General features: G+C 36.4%; 1 protein-coding gene across 5 annotated transcripts in view; it reads right to left on the reverse strand.

Moving 5' to 3' along the window:
• LOC124634547 (peripheral plasma membrane protein CASK) overlaps positions 1–17513 on the reverse strand; it is a 232416-nt gene that overhangs the window by 177470 nt on the left and 37433 nt on the right. The gene's annotated exons all lie outside the window — the stretch shown is intronic.

The following is a 17513-nucleotide window of genomic DNA, read 5'->3' on the forward strand; positions in this document are numbered from 1 at the left end:
TCAAATACTTCAAAAACTAATAACTTAGTGTTGCACTAATGCAGAACTGATGCGAGTGGGGACTTGAAAGTTATTAGTCCAACATATCTTGCTAGACGGAGTTCTGTAATGTCACTTCAAACTCAGGATATTAGCGCTGTTACACCCGTCTACGGAGATAACAAGTTTCATACGCTATTGACGATATCTATATCCCAAGGGCATCGAGAACAAATAAGACACGTTGAATCAGTGGACAGACGTGTATAACTGTTTAAACCCAATCGGGCGGAAAACTGATAAGCAAGCATTGCGCAAAATTATTGTGGATGCACATAACGGTATCTCGAAGGTATTGATACACACTCCAAAGGAGACAACGGTGAGACACAAATTAATTTTATCGATTGTAAACATTAGTGAATCCATCCAAAAAGCAGATAAAAGAAGTCATAAAACAAAATAAGCACAATAAAGTCAATTCATGCAAATGACCCAATGTTGCCACAAGTGATGACCACACTGATAGGTTTGAACACATAGCATATAAAAGTGAAGCACACAATACCGACATGATTATGTAAATTGGCATCGAAATTTTTGAGACCACAAAGCTGCCCTCTAATGTTATGACAACGTACATAAACCTGGCAAGTTGACAGATAATTTAATAACGAGCGGCCAGGCCAGCGACGATGCTCATAAAAGCAACAAGGTATGAAACTATTACTAACAGCCGAGCTGTAATATCACTTGCCACCGAGTATTTTTTCGACGTGTTACGTAAATTTATAATGCGGTTAAGTCCCGTAGTATGCAAATTAATGTCTTTTGTTGAATGGTGCTCTGGTACTTCGAAAGCGACCTGTGCTGATTTATCGTCATTCTATTTTCCTGAATTTTACCCACTTTTGATCTTTTTAGAGCGCTTTAACAGTTCTCAGTTTTCTCGTATAAATTTATAGTTTTGAGTTCACCAGATAACCAGTCATAACGAATGTCATTACATTAAGTACATTTATTGACACACCGAACATTTTATTGATTTCATAAACTATACATAGTTTCCAAAATAATAAAAGTAAAATAAAACATTTGGCAAAAATTCGGTCATTGATTTATCGTCCCAAGTTTCCAGACGTACTACTACTTACATCTGTCTATCTCATTATTTATAATACGATTGTCTGTCTTTTTGTTTCTTATTATTTGTATTTTATTGGTGCGACATCAATTTCTGTGCCATCCCTGCGCCTTTATGAGCACTCTACAGGTAGACTGTATGTAGGTCTTCCATGGATTCATGTGAAATACATTGTCAAATCTATAATTGTTCATTGAATTTCATCTTGAAGTCATATGAAACGACTCGCCTATTTAAGCCAGTATCTAATTAGACTGATGAATTAACTCAGGAATACATTCTATAGGTAAAAGAAATCAAATATTCATCGTTCCAAAAGAAAGCAAACTTGTAATAAGGAAGAAAAATGTCTGCGTCTAAGCAAACAGGACACTAATTACTGGAGCGAGAATCAGGCTATTTGTCTAACGCCAGAGCAACAGTATTCACAATATTGTACAAATTACTGAAGACGTATATCTTTATGAGGTCGAAGTAAATATCTTACGTAATAGGACCAAATCGTGACCGTAATTTGGAATAAGTATTGATATTTTGAGCAATATTCCTTTTAGATTGTTGTATATATAAGTTTGTTTTTAATTTATAAAATTAATGTAAATATTTTGTAAATATTATGTAAATATGATAATTATCGAAAAAATAAAATACCTTTTAGATTACATTAAATACATTTTCAAGCTTCGGAACAGAAACAAAATCCTTCAAGAATACTTTCTAGAATGTTCTAGAAAGGCTTCCTCGGCATAGTTAAGCCCCTTCACATCTTAAGCCATTTAGCATCATAATGACGCCGTACATCACACAAAGCGAAGTTTTGGCTCACATTTGGGAAAAGTTTTTATTGTATACAACCATTTTCATTCGTGCATTGTCACTTTAAAGTTATAGTACTTTGCGAAGAAACGACTAAAATTATCACCAAAATATTTATAGAAACCTTCCTAAAACCTCACCTTTGAATCTAATATTAATGTTAAATAAACGTTAATCTAATTTATTACTGCTAAATCAGACTAATAAATTGTAGCCTTCGTGTAATACATTTCTGCTGTCGCTTTAATTAACCAGAATTATTAGCAGCAGGCTCGTTTTAACAAAGAACAAGCGGTTATATTATTCAACTATGGCCCTCTCCGAATTTCATTTAAAATACCTATTATAATATTATTACCAAAAAAAAATAGTTCTAAGTCTACTTTTTACCTAATTTCAAAACACAGTTTACAACGTAGGTACTTTATAACGGGTGTGTCGTTCATAATCACATTAAATGAAATGCGTTAATATACTGGTTAATATATGTCGATTAACACAAAGAAAAATACGTAAAAATAAAAAAATGCATTTTTCAAACAAAGTAAATAGAATAAAAATGTGCGAAAATTAGAACACCATATAGAAGACAGTCATTACAAACAGCTGAAATTCTCCCTTGAAAACTGACAGCTGTCAACTGATCAAAGCATTCAATACTCCTAACTTTATCTCTGCTTTACACATGATGTTGTAAATTATGAAAACGAAAAATGAGTCCTGTGGCTAAACCACTGAATGGATTATGTTATTTTTTTTACAATTCGCTATAGAATATCATGAAGTACATGTGATAGAATTTAATGTGATTATGAACGACACACCCAATATACTCAATTCTTTATTAGCATTCCATACAGTACATTATGATTTGCTATGTATTATAACATAATTTTATGTTAACCAAAAAATCAAGATTTACCTACTTAAAACATTAATTTGGAATCCAACTGCAGAAAAGTATCTAAAGGATCAAAGTATTATAAGGAGACGACAACTGAATTTCATTTACCATTCAGAATTTGGACTTGAGTAATCCTTTAATTTATTTTAGAGGTTAAGCATTGCGGTGTCTACTTCCAAATCCTTAATTAATAAAATGACATCGCTTTTGTCAGACATTTCTAATCAAAAGAAAATTTTATTTCATTTCACATTTTCAGTGGAATGGTAAACAAGTGAAGAATGTAGTCTGCAGCGAAAGTATACAATTGCATTCGCCTTGCACTAGCGAGGACACAATCGTATTGCAATCAATAGAGTATTGGTACCGGTGACTTACAAGATGTCAGGTGTCCCTACATATTTTAGCCTCTCTTTCAACTCGCTTAGAAGCGATGCGGACCAGTTGTTTTGCAAACAATTCCAGTATTTCTTTTATTGACATCACTCAAGTAAAAGTGTTTAGATATTTAACCCTAGATTACTACTCTACGTCGCAGAGGCGCCCGCGTTTTTGATATTTTGCTTTCTCCTTTTATCCTTTGCGCGTACGGCATTCACGTTCCAGGACATCTCAGTGATTGCCAGCACGTGTCGCAGGACGATGGTTGCGTTACGGTAAGTGTAATAGTTTTTTTGATATTACTACCCTTGGCGCTCCAAAGACGTATGAGTAGTTTGTATGTAAGTTTTACGCTATTGATCAAATTATTTTGTTAGTGTCTTTTTGTTCATTATTAGTTATTCTATATATCTTTTTTAAATTCATATGTTATACTAGTATGTTATATATTGTCATAACATATCAACAAAAGATGAAAAACCCCTAAGTCGAAGACAATTTACGAAAAAACATAGCACGCAGTTGACTACTGAATGGATGCAAAAATGACTAGAAGCACCTACGTTGAAGCGCAATATCTGGGATATAATTAAAGTCAAAAAAACCTTCCGATAACTGTTCTGGAGAAAATGAGGGTCCACCACCGCCAAAAAAAAAAGAAGATGTTGCTCTTATTGTACATCTAAAAAGAAGAGGATGTCCAAAATGACGTGCGCCAAGTGCCAAAAATCTATACATCAAGTTCATGTATGTATCGGATGCATCTAAAATATTTTTTTTGTTACATTGTTAGTTTTTTTTGAAGGATTACTTCATAATTTACTATTTTCCAAGAGAATTGTATACTTTAAGTTTTTATTTTCTTATTTTTAATGAGAAGACTGTTAAATTGCCTAAGTTCCTAAAATTTGTTTCTAAGATTTATTTGATTAAAGATTTTGTAATAAAAATATATAAATATTAATTAAAATTGTGTTTTTCTTTTTTTAGTAATCTACACAATTACATAAACAGTCAAAAAATATCAATCATGCTAATAGATTTTTAATAAAATCATTAGTAAATATGATGCGCCTCGCAAGCGTATGAGTAGTTTCTTTGTGCGTCGCAACATGAGTAGTAATCTAGGGTTAACTTATATAATATATATAATATTAATAGTCGTCATATAAGTTATTGTTAGTATTTTGTTTATTTATAAACTGTGTACATTAAAATAAGGGATAAGGGAAATGCAAGCGTGAGTGACGATTGCTGGCAGATGTTTAATTTCCCGTGAGATCGGCTACATTATAAATGTTTGCCTAGGCTAGTGATTCATGCAATAACAGTTTTGGCTGTACTAATATTCAATTAACTTTTAATTAAGCATTTGAAGTGTTCTTGAGATTTCAGCAGTCTTTACGAAAAAATCGTTGGACGCCATTAGAAAAATGACACTGATTTAGAATTAAACAATTCCACCTCCATCTTAAGACTGTAATAAAATCTCAAAATGAACACTCCTTACAACTCCCAAAAGTAAGAGGTAAGAGGTGAAAAAATGTCTTAAATTGTTCGTGAAATGGTTCAGCTTTGTCCATAGCTCACGGTAAAGACACATATAATAGCATAGCACCTTCACAAAAGATGCGAGATACGTACATAGATCTTATGCATGGTAAAATCTGCTTTGTCAATTTAGTCGTTGTCGTCGCAGACTGATTCCGTTTAGGGGCTTCCTTATACTACCTCTTTGCAGCCATTGTATTCTATATTGTCAGATTACGCGATTCCTAAAGGAAGGGTTTCTGCTTTGTAGAGGACTTACCCTCATTCCGCTTGAAGGCATTAGTTTTTGAGAGTTATTCTATGGCTTGTGAAAATCAACCGCAACTCCACCCCGCCATTATCGTAATAACAACCGTTTGTTTAATTTGGCTTCTATTTAGAAATGAATGGTAATCAAATCAAATCAAATCAAATCAAAGCATTTATTCGCGTTCATGACGCATATCGAACACAAACAGTAGCATACATAATCATGAAAAAAAAAAAAAAAAACACAAAAATAAAATAAAAACATCAATAAAAAGAAAACACAAGAATAATAAGAATATGCGTCACAAGCACGCGAAATGGCCCTCGCTCAGCATTATGCAGCGACCCTATCACCTAATCACATTATAATATTAATCTATAAATATAATATTAATCTATAAATAGTAATCTATTCACATTATAATATTTCAATGATTTCTCCGGAATAATAATTTATTCTAAAGAAAGATTTCGTAAAAATATGACAGGAGCTGACATCCATTTCGCGTTCGAATTTGTTTCCTTGAATATTAAAATATGGAAACGACGAAAATAATATTCAATTGGTCAAAATGAATTTAATAAAGGCATTAAAAAGACACAAATTCACGTTTTAAGAATAATCTATGAGGGCGGGGCTGTCACGAAGTCTGGTATGATTTTTTGGTTCCCGAGTTAATTGAGTTTTGTGTTTGAAGCCTACAATTTTTACAATATAGAAGTTATAAAGTGATTACCAGGCTGAAACATTATGAAGTTGTTATTACTACGTTAGGAGCCTTTTTCAGCAATTGAATTTCGCATTTGGAAATAAGACAAACATTCGAGTCTCTGTTACTGTATACCCAGATATACTTATTCAATACATTGCTATAGGCAGTAGGTTTACTATAAACATCCTAATGATGCAACTGAATGTAATTATCACCATTTATATAAGCTATAAACAAGCAAATCTGAGGATAACCAACTTATATCGGGTGTGTCGTTCATAATCACATTAAATTCTATCACATGTACTTCATGATATTCTATAGCGAATTGTAAAAAAAAATAACATAATCCATTCAGTTGTTTAGCCACAGGACTCATTTTTCGTTTTCATAATTTACAACATCATGTGTAAAGCAGAGATAAAGTTAGGAGTATTGAATGTTTTGATCAGTTGACAGCTGTCAGTTTTCAAGGGAGAATTTCAGCTGTTTGGAATGACTGACTTCTATATGGTGTTCTAATTTTCGCACATTTTTATTCTATTTACTTTGTTTGAAAAATGCATTTTTTATTTTCACGTATTTTCGTTTTTTCTTGGTGTTAATCGACATATATTAACCAGTATATTAACGCATTTCATTTAATGTGATTATGAACGACACACCCGATATACCAACCTCTTTGATTATCTTCGTTATGCCACTAAGTAACTGTATAACACAATTTATTGCAAATTGATATTTATACCAATGTAGCGCTTTAAAACACGAGTAGGCTATACCAGGATTTCCTCAGAATTACGGGTTGCTTACAACCGAAATTGAAATTCGTGGAGGTAGCGAGCTTAATATTCTGTTCTTAGATTGCCTTTAAATATCATTAAGTTGTCAGGACCAGACTGTTTCAGAATTATTATTTAAATATAGCAGAAATGTAAATACAGGCTGATAAATTCGTTCCATTGAAACATTTTCTGCAAACAAACTCATCCATGGATTTTGGCCTTGCCTTTTTAACCAAACGTTATTATTTTGAGAATAAAAAAAGTAGACCGAACTAAAATACAAATCATAGTAATACAGTGATTAGTTTCACAACAATGGCTAGTCATTACCAAAAAGGAAATTCAATAAGAAGGAAGCAATCTTCCAATAAATTAATCCACCAAAATATCAGCCCTTAAAGGAAAATATGAGGCACACATTTTATCCATTATTCATCATGAAGGAGCGGATACTGATTAAATTAGCCGGGAACTTTCTGCTACACACCATAGAATTATTTATGAAACCGAATACAGAATACACGTGACTGGTCCCTATGAATGGAATTAATATCATCAATAACGCAATTAGTATCCGCAACGCCTTTATTAGAACTTTTTATTCAGCCAGTTACAGAGTTTTTATGTTTATAGAAAAAGATTTCTGGTTCAATTACGAATTTAATGTGAGAAGTCCCCTATTCGCACTTTCGCGTTTCTTTCTCCTCAAAAACCAATTTAGGTGTCACTGTTGCCATTGTAGTACGCGCTTCTGTATTCATGAAAACGTTAAAAAAGGATTATTTTCGCTCAACGCCCTTTTTATACGCGTTTGATTTCAATGAAAGCCTCCCCCAATTCCTTTAAAAAGTCCACTATTTACTTGGCTTGCGGGATTAAATTCGAAAATGTGTAATTGGGAAAATGAGGATCTGAAAGGCGTGAAAATCATTTAAATGAGGTTTCTGAAACATAATTTTCGTTGAACTATTAACAATAATGAATTCTGATTGTTGATAAATAATGCATATTTAGATCATCCTCCGAGCCTTTTTCCCAACTATGTTGGGGTCGGCTTCCAGTCTAACCGGATTCAGCTGAGTACCAGTGCTTTACAAGAAGCGACTGCCTATCTGACCTCCTCAACCCAGTTACCCGGGCAACCCGATACCCCTTGGTTAGACTGGTGTCAGACTTACTGGCTTCCGACTACCCGTAACGACTGCCAAGGATATTCAATGACAGCCGGGACCTACAGTTTAACGTGCCATCCGAAACACAGTCATTGGTGTCTAAGATATACTTAGAAAGTACATACAAACTTAGAAAAGTTGCATTGGTACTTGCCTGACCTGGGATCGAACCTGCGCCCTCATACTTGAGGTTGGCCCTTTACCCACTAAATAATGCATATTTAGATAAATTTCATAAATAACATAAAATAAACGACACTTATCTGCAGTATGAAGTATACTGTGGTCAGGTCCAGTCTATCTTTACGCCATCCATCCTCATACGGTCAGAGTGGCTCCCTAAATACATCAATCTCCTCACATTACGCCATATTATGTACTAAGCCCCCATCAATCAAAAGCAGCTGCTATACAGTTACCGTTATATTATATTAGAATGATATAATACCGTAAATTGCATAGACGACTTTCAACACGTTTTCACCGCTATTTTAAGTCAAACTGGCGAAGAAAAACTATCGAGACTCCCACTAGTATCTCTGGTACGCGAGTTTCTTCGAAATAAGTATACAATTACCCACTAATAAGCTCTAGTCTTCTTCTATGTTCAAATGTAATTACTACATTAGTCGACGTAGACACATGGTTGGATTCCTTTATTTTGCTACATTTCTTGGCCTATTTCCGTAACCTAGAGTTAACATTCTTCTCACGTTTCTGTAAGATCACCAATAATAAAGGCTGAAACTTCGGAAATACTGACAAAATATGTATTTGTTACGAAAAAACAGCTATCGCCCGCCATTAACAAGCTTTTCATAAATCATTCGATTTGGTGTTAACGTCACAAGCAAGGGACTTTCACCCGCGCATGGTTAGAGGCTTTTAATATTTTATCATCATTCTTCACGTCAAGCGAAGAGAAGTCGGAAGATGCAAATCTGCGTCATTGAAAATATGCTTCCCACCCGTCGTCGAAGGCTCTTGTAATAAATTAAGTTATATCAATATCATGATGGCACCACGCGTATACTCGTGAAGCGGTTTTTCATATCGGCATTCGTTCAACGTTTCTCATAAAATCAACGGATTATCATCCCGTTTCTCTTCATAATAACTAAAATTGTTTACTTGCCTAATTAACAAAATAAATGATAATATGTTTGTAGACAATGTACCTGTGAGTGTGCGGCACAGTACTCCGGCGTCGGTTGTCGGAACGGGCTGTGCACGGGGCAGGAGGTGGCGTGCTGCGCGTGCTGCAGGTGGTGCGCGTGCGCGTGCTGGTGCGCGTGCGAGTGGTGCGCATGGGGGGGATGACGGTGCGCGAGCCGCGCCGGCTGCGGCGCGTGCCTCGCACACAGGTGCGTTGCGCTGCCATGGTGCTCAGCGAGCGACAGCGTCGAGCAAGATGGCCGCCAGTAGCCACCCTCCTCCATGTCAGGCCCAGGGGGGCATCGCGCCGCGCCGCAGCACGCGCAGCGCCGGGCACACGTCAGCGCATGCCGGCGCGCCTCGTGCGGGCACCAGTCGTCGCGCTCGCGGCCCGACACCCTTTCCGATCGACGTTACCTCTTCCGCTAGCGTCTCCGCTGAGCGGACAACCGCCAGCCGCGCATCCTCTCATTCGCACAAGAAGTACCAGACACCTCGGGCTTCTCCACACGTATACGTTAATAGTTTCCGCACTTTGTTTAAATCACTGCACTTAAAAATTCAATTGCGAGTAGTCCTTTCACCAGCTCTGCATACTAAGACAGCGCATTTCTCGCAATAATATACACAAGACTCCATCACTTAATCCTAAATTTTATTTTGATTTCCTCGACCTTTTCAAAAACCACTGCTTGCATAGTAACGATTACACTATTGTAAGTTTAACAAGGAAACTGGAGAAAGCTAAATACATTTCTTAAACTATTCAAACAAAGACCGAGTTTCAGGTAGTTGCAAATTGCATATAGAACGTAATAACTGCATGCCATGTAATGTTCACAATGGCTTAAGTTTGTCTTTCCACTGGAGGAAGTAACCGCGCAGACCTGTTTCAGTTCGAGGGCAAACAGTATTCACCAGTACGCTTCCTAAGTTTCTATTCAGCAGAATGCAAGACCGCATTCAGGTTCGATATCAAAACGTCTAAATCCAACTTGTTCAACAAGAAACTTATAAGCGGTGCTGAACCTCCTAGCTCAACTAAGTACCTACATAGTTTAAGATTGGAGCCACAAAGTTTTTGAAAAACTATGGATGAAAAAGGTATAAAAGTCTGCAATATACGACATAAATCCACGACTGGAAACCAAATTAAATAAAGAAGAAATAATTCCACAAGCACTAGGCGTTGCCGTGGTGGCAATTCGCAATTATTTATGTGGAGCATACAGGTGTGCGGAATATAAAGCATTTATTCCAAAGCCAGAGCTGTACAAATGAGAATTTAGGCTCAGACTTGGCTCAGGTTTGTCGCAGTCTCAGTTCGAAGCTTAATACTACCAGAGTTCGGTCCCACTTTCGGATGATTCTTTGACTACGAAAGTATATTGAGCTATTAGTGTTATGAGACTACATAAAATCTTAAGTAGGGATATCACAGGATGGGAACATAGGTACAATAAGCTCGTGTCACCTTTAAAAATGTATCCTATCTAGGAGTAGATTGCGCAGCACGTAGTTTACGCACCAAATAGTTGTTACATCAGGTTTGGTCAATAAATAAGGGTCTCACGTACGCTGAAAGTGAGATAGTAGAATAATAGGGTACGGAGTTACGAGAGGTCCCCCAGGCACCCGACTTGCGTGCGGTAAGCCGCAGTTTAGGTCTTAGCGGCAGGTACGCCCTACCTGACGAATCCAATTCCCTACTTGATATCACTCCCGGGGGCATGTAACCTTTACAAATAGATTGGAATCTTGTTTGTACACTGAATTATTGAATTCGTTTATACATGAATTGTTATGGATAATATTGCGGAAGCTAAACCTTCATAGGTAGAATATTGAATGGAAAATTAAACCAGGGTTCTATAAAAAAAGGAAAAAGACAGACCGTATATAGCCGTGTAGAACATGTCCAGGGTATTGAAATATAACTTCAGGACACAAAACATCAGAAAAATATACGAATACATGATAAACTTTTACGGGTCGAGGAGGGATGGCATCATTTATATAGTGCTGACACTGTTTACTTTCCTTTTATGGATTGACACATTGGCAAGGCACAATTGCAGGACATTTTTTCTGATATCAGTTTGTGGTAAGATGGATAACCCATAGTGTTTACAACAATCGATTAATATGTTGCCCACATGGGACCTTTTCATAAAGAAAGCCCTGCAGATAACTTTAAAGACACAGATAAAATATAGATCACTCATTAATCTGACACGAACCTAAAAATCGCATCTTAAAAATTCTAACGAACCGCACCAAAGAAAAATCTTAAGCACAATGGTTTAGTGCACCCAGCATTAATTTCCCGCGAGACTGCAGGCATAAAATATTCAAGTCGTGCACAGGCGAAAGAATTCGCTAGCGGTGCACGTTTTTAATTGGAAAAGGGAAAAAATTAAAATACCAGCCTACGCCATAGGCCGGCTTACGGATCGATGGAATAAGGGGAATATAATAAATCTCATGCAGATCAGTGGAGTGTGTAGAACAAATGGGTAATTTATTCAGTCGGTAACTTCCACTGCACCAAAGGCAGTTCCTTAACCATAGAAAGCCTAGATGACATAGATTTGTGCACGAAATTTATAGGCCTAGATAACAATTTACTGGAAGAACTTATGTTATACACAATAGTCTTTAAGACTGGTCCAATTATAACAATTTTTGCCAAATTATTCGAAAAACCTTAAAAGCAAAATTCAAAGTGAGGTATGGTTTGTAACAGACAGCCTTGACCCGAATGTGGTTCATTAAATTTCACTGCCTCGCTTATGCCAATTGCTGAATGACAATTAAAGAGGACCTTGAGAGTAACGGCTGAATGGAAACAGTATTTTTTTATTATCCTGTTACTTATTTTATTAGGCATTCAAACAAAATATGGAACAGAAGGTAACACTGAGGGTAACCGTACAGATTCGTAAAAATAACCAATTTTGATATTTGGTGATAAAATATATACCTCAATGCAATTTATTCCTAGTGCATAGTATGACAATGGTGTGGAGCGTAATACAAGTAATATGCACTTAGTGCTTACATGAAATATCATCCATTACAGTAATTATATAAATATTATGTGAACTGTGATTGTTATTTAATATTCATTGCTATTAATTAAACAACAGACACAAACTATGTAGTGGAAGTTACTTATATTCAAGCTACATACGTAGCATTTTAGTAAACAACAATAATACTAGAAGGAGTATCTGACTGAATAAAAGAAGAAAGACCACCATTATTAGAAAAAAACGGGGAACTGTTTTGCTCTTTTGTGGATGTAAATGTCCACATTACAGTAATGAATGTATGCTATCAATAATATCTTTAGAAACAAACATGTTTACAAGGCTTCCACGTGTTATTGCAAATGGCATAGGCTGAAGAAATACAATTCAGAAGGTCCAACTGTATTACATGTAGATGGTATTGTAGTACGTTCACAAATCACTGTAAAACCATTAATAACTTCCAAAGCAAGTAAGTAAACAAATGATGCTTATTTGATATTCCCTATTGAAATTCACTTCCTGCTAAAACATCGGAAAATTCCCTCAAGAGTTGCAGAACATCATGAATATGTATAAGTTGGGTAGGAATCACTGCCAGAACTCGAAACAAATAGTAAGGTATACAGATCGCTGACTGCTGCAGTCCAGAATTGGGTCAGTGGGTCATCAGTTCGCAGTTGCTGTCATACAATGAGATATCTCTGCAGAGCCGACCGGGTTTTGCATCAGCTGTCCGCTGCCGAATTCCCCTGGCACTCAGGACAGGGAGAGAATAAAAATTTCACCAACTGGATTTGGAAGCGATGAATTTGAAATTTTCTTTCAAAAGTGTCCACAACTGTCGGCGACGACATCACTTTATTAATTTCAGTCACGGTGCTCTTCCCAATCTGGGTCGGTGAAAAATATAGCCAACGGCACAGCTGAACACGATAATGAAAATAAATCAGCGAAACGCCGCGTGCCTTTGCATCGTAAAACCTCGATACGTGCCCGGACCACTTCGGCGAGACGCGGAAAAACCGCAGTCACTGTTCGTTTTTCGAGGGTTAAGTCAACAAGCTCTAATGGAAACATAATACGACCATAAGTAAGAGGTACCTCTATTTTGGGTCGCGAAACAGAAAATGATGCGGGAGGGCTTTTGTTTATTCTTTATTTGTTTTACCCCTGAAATGTGGGTTTTTGCTGACTACGGCGTAAATATAACTTAAGTAAACTTTCAAGCATGAAACGATAAATATTCGAAAAATAAATAACTTCTATATTAGCTTGAAAAACATGAAACGTTTTAGAACAACAAACCTCAAAATAAAAGAAATTCATGGATGTTTTGGCAATGGCGATGCTCCATAAAAGCAATAAAAGTACATATCACAGTAGAAATTAAAACGACCATTTCCACTTGTGACACATAAAAAATAATAAAGCTTCTACAGGTACGCGGGTACGGTAGAACTTTTATTTTTACAGCAATGCATAAAAGTCACTTTATGTCAGCCGTGTATTGAAACAGGGTGTCACCTCAGCCAGTAAGGAAAATGGGTCATGGTCCATGGTGATGTTGGCTAAATGCACCATCAACTGAAAATTAAAGCTATTTCAATGACCGGATACCAGGACGACTTTGTTTTGTTTTCAAAATCAAATACAATGTGTTATGATTATGTACGATTATTTTGTGTACAGCAGCGAAAAAGCTTTGTTTTTTATTTTGTTTTGCAAAAACCCAAACCAAATTAAGGTAGTCCAATTGTCATCTCCCGATTCTGGCTATTATTTTGGCTACCGATATAAATTAATTTCAGTAGTTGGGTCATTAATGAAGAGAAAATAGCTATAAAATGTATAAGAATCCATTAGTTAAATATTTAATTACTCGTAGCTTACAGAATCTAGATGATGAAAAAATAAATGTGTAAATAAATGTATATGATCGATATGAAATATAAATTGTTTGGTGTTATATAAATCGTTTTTATCACGAAACATTTTTTACGTAAATATAATTCAAAAATATTGAACGAACGAAGAGGATTGATACTTCCAAAAGTGATAATCGAAAAATAGGATCTGTCCTCAAGATTATAATTTAATTATATGGATTTGCGGAGTTTTTGGGAGATACGAATGAAACGTAAAATGAATTATTTTCTTTGGTTTTACCTATCGGACGATCCTTGGTTTGCAAACTAAGCCAATTTAATCCGACAAACGGCTCACTCGCGCTAACTAAATCCTTTTCAATTTCTCGAACGCTTATCGCTGGGGTGTAGGACTTGGTTGCGGCATTCGATACGAACTTGCACGAAGCTCTATAAAACGTTTATGGGGTATTAGGTTTTAAGAAAAGAGCTTAATAAAAAAAGAAATTAAATGACCAATTCCATAAAACGCTATTAAACTGAATAATTCCAAAGTTTATGTCATAATAATATGTCGAGTTACAAGGAATGTCTGGCAAACCTATCCAAAATATCCAACTCATCAAAAGGTGGACGTTTCCTAATCCTAGCAAAAACGGATTGCAGTAAAGCCTTGACGGTAACCACAGACACACTTAACACTGAAATTTAGAAAATGAACGGACTGAGACGGGTCAGCATTAGATTATACCTCGGAAACGTATCAACGAAAGCTCCCATGAAGAGGGTAACGAAATGAGGTTATACATTTGCGAGTCGAATTAAGTTCGGTGAGGAATTTTAATTCGAAAATTTGAAGTGCTCATTTTAATCAAATGAATTTAGAGGTTGTAATTACTGATTTTGTAGATTTAGTGCTGTCATTTATTAGTCAGCCAAAGGTATAAAATGTAATTCTGTAGACTATTAATGACGAATTAAATGGTAATATCGAATAAAAAAGGTATCATCAATCACTAAATAAAGAAGTAAAGAAATGTAATGATGACATTGGCACGACATCACATTCATTAGAAATACCAATATACCAACTGCTAGAATTTAAAAAAAAAAAAACAATAACATCCAACATCATGGGAAAAGGCATGTCTGTCATAATATTTCCAATCACAGCCAAAACTCTACCGTAAATCAATGAAGTTCGGATTTGTAAATCCCCAAAAGGCTTCCTAATATACGCCAGGATACTCGTAGGGATTACGACAGTTAACAAGGACTTACATGGGATCCCAGTCGATATGTAGGCGATCTACAAAGAGAGTACCTAATGTCAGTGGCCTGCCAACTGCGAGACTTATCGTGAAGTTGAATATTGTCATATTTCTTTTTGCACCGTTTTCAGACATAAAACATGAAATTCATTTATACATTGCGCCGAATAAAACCTTCATGGGATATTTAAGGTAGTAAATAAAGCTCCACTGCGTTATATTAGAAAAACCTACCCAGCAACAGCTTGTAACAATTGATAAAGCCTCCCTTTGTGAGATAAGCATGACAAAATGTACGTATTTTGAATACCAATTTTCACGGTACATTTATCACTAGACACACCTACGAGAACTTCTTGATAGCTTTTTCGCAATACTGTCTTTTGATAGTCACTGAAAGGGTGTTGAATGTTTCAAATGCGAAGAAAATTAAGGCACTACGAACAATACACGTGATTGGCGCGCACACAAATGTAGCTCACTGACATCGTCTACGCGGCGACCTCTAGACATCTCAGGTGACTACGGACAAGTCGTACTTAGAGATACATCACATTTCGCCACGGCAACGAATGTAATTGCCATTTAACGAACAAAAAAGCTACAAGAACCTATCGCCGGCACCGGCAGCGTCAACGTTTAAATTGATGATGTTTTTGAAAAGGTCGATTTGGTGATATGCACTGTTTAGATCCTTGTGTGGTTCGAGTGTGTCGATGCGGTCGTTACTTACAATGGTGAAGTTTTAGCACCTAAAATGCCACTATTTAGTTAGTTGTTGAGCGTAATATGAGCGGGTAAGCGCGTGGTGGTTCCCGCTTGGCGCGACGTCGACTGGCAGTCGTCCGGGCGCTTCGGAGGCTGCGCGAACCTGCCTCCCCCGCCTTCATTCACTCCACTGTTGAGGCCCAGCTCAAAACAGCCGGACTTTTAATGCGGCATGTGCTCTTTTCACACAAAACAGAGGTCCAACTCGTGTCAGCATTAGAGATTCAAGATCAGCTGAAAAAGGATTTATGATATCACGATGCCTTAACGATAGTTTCGTGTAAGCAAATTGGCCTATACTTAAATTAGAACAGAAGTCAGACGTTTTCTATTTTTTCAAATAAAAAGATGCCTGCATATTATTATACTTAGCAGAAAATATTGAAACATTTTACTATCACATCATTTCACAGGCACTTATAAATAATAGATCTATGAAATTAACATATCTTTTAATATCGTTCAAAATTGATTTCACTGGAATAGGTACTCAACGTTTATCGAGTTCTGTTTGCCAGGCAAATTAATCAATCGACCTATCAGAGAAACTAAATTTAGATATCGTTAAGCAATTAGCAAGAATATTAAAATTTGAAACGTAAAATCTTTCGACTTTATTTGATAAAATAACTGCAGAACTAGCATTTCAAAACAACAGTTTAATTTTAAAAGAACAACCCAACAAAAACATGACAGGACAACATGTGGATTGTGGCTATTTTGCCAAACAAAGGAGATACATTACATACAGCTGACCCGAACATTGCAAAAACGTTTATAAAGAAACAAACAAAAATGCACGAGGATGCGCTTCGCCTCTAAATAAATCAAATTTTCGTTGTTACATCGTAACAGCGCAACTATGCAAATTGCGGATACTATATTCGACGTTCCGGGATCACCCGAAAGGGGAGTCGAGCTGGAAATAATTCAATTTTAAGGCCGATCATACGAGCGGGTACTCTCTAACCAACCTACGATTTATTCATAAATAAAACAAAGGAGCGTGTAGTAGAGCACGCCGCAATGGAGCTTTTTAGTGTGATTCGATCAGGAGTGATGTTCAATCCGAACCGATGAGGAATAAATTCTATTTCAGCAGGAATATCGCATAATTTATTCTGACGCCCACTACATAGAGAAGACTCTTCGTTGTTTTATAACCTGAATATTGTGAGTCCCTGCAAAATGGTGATGAATCCAGAAAGGGGCTTTCTATATATTTTTACGCAACCATTACAAAAAGGCGATATAACTAAGAAAACCAATTAAAAAATAAATATGTTGAGAAACTCGGAAAAACATCATTCAGCGTAGGTAATGTTAATTCTTAGCAATCTGTGTTTGGACGAAAATTTCTTTGAACCCTTTCAGCATCCCTACATTTAATGACTTAGCCAAGCATCCAAATTCCCTGGGCGCAATTGCATTTGAAACGGTAAGGTTTTTGTTTGATTCGAGACCAACCGGAGCACGAACGCTGAATAGGATTATAAGGGGCACAGTTACCTTGACCCATATAGCCCGGAGACTAGCGGTTGACCCGTGATGCGCTTGTTTCAATTGAAGGGAAAGATTTCCCAGACGAGGTCAGAATTTGAATGCATACCAGCGGGCCTAGCATGACCGCCATAGAAACAGCTTTTGTCTACCGGAGAATCGACAAAATGACAGATTGAAGAAAGATTTCTATCGATCCGAGCATGGCGATGTTTGACATCGAGA

The sequence above is a fragment of the Helicoverpa zea genome, chromosome 11 (assembly GCF_022581195.2).
Source record: "Helicoverpa zea isolate HzStark_Cry1AcR chromosome 11, ilHelZeax1.1, whole genome shotgun sequence".
Lineage (NCBI taxonomy): Eukaryota > Metazoa > Arthropoda > Insecta > Lepidoptera > Noctuidae > Helicoverpa > Helicoverpa zea.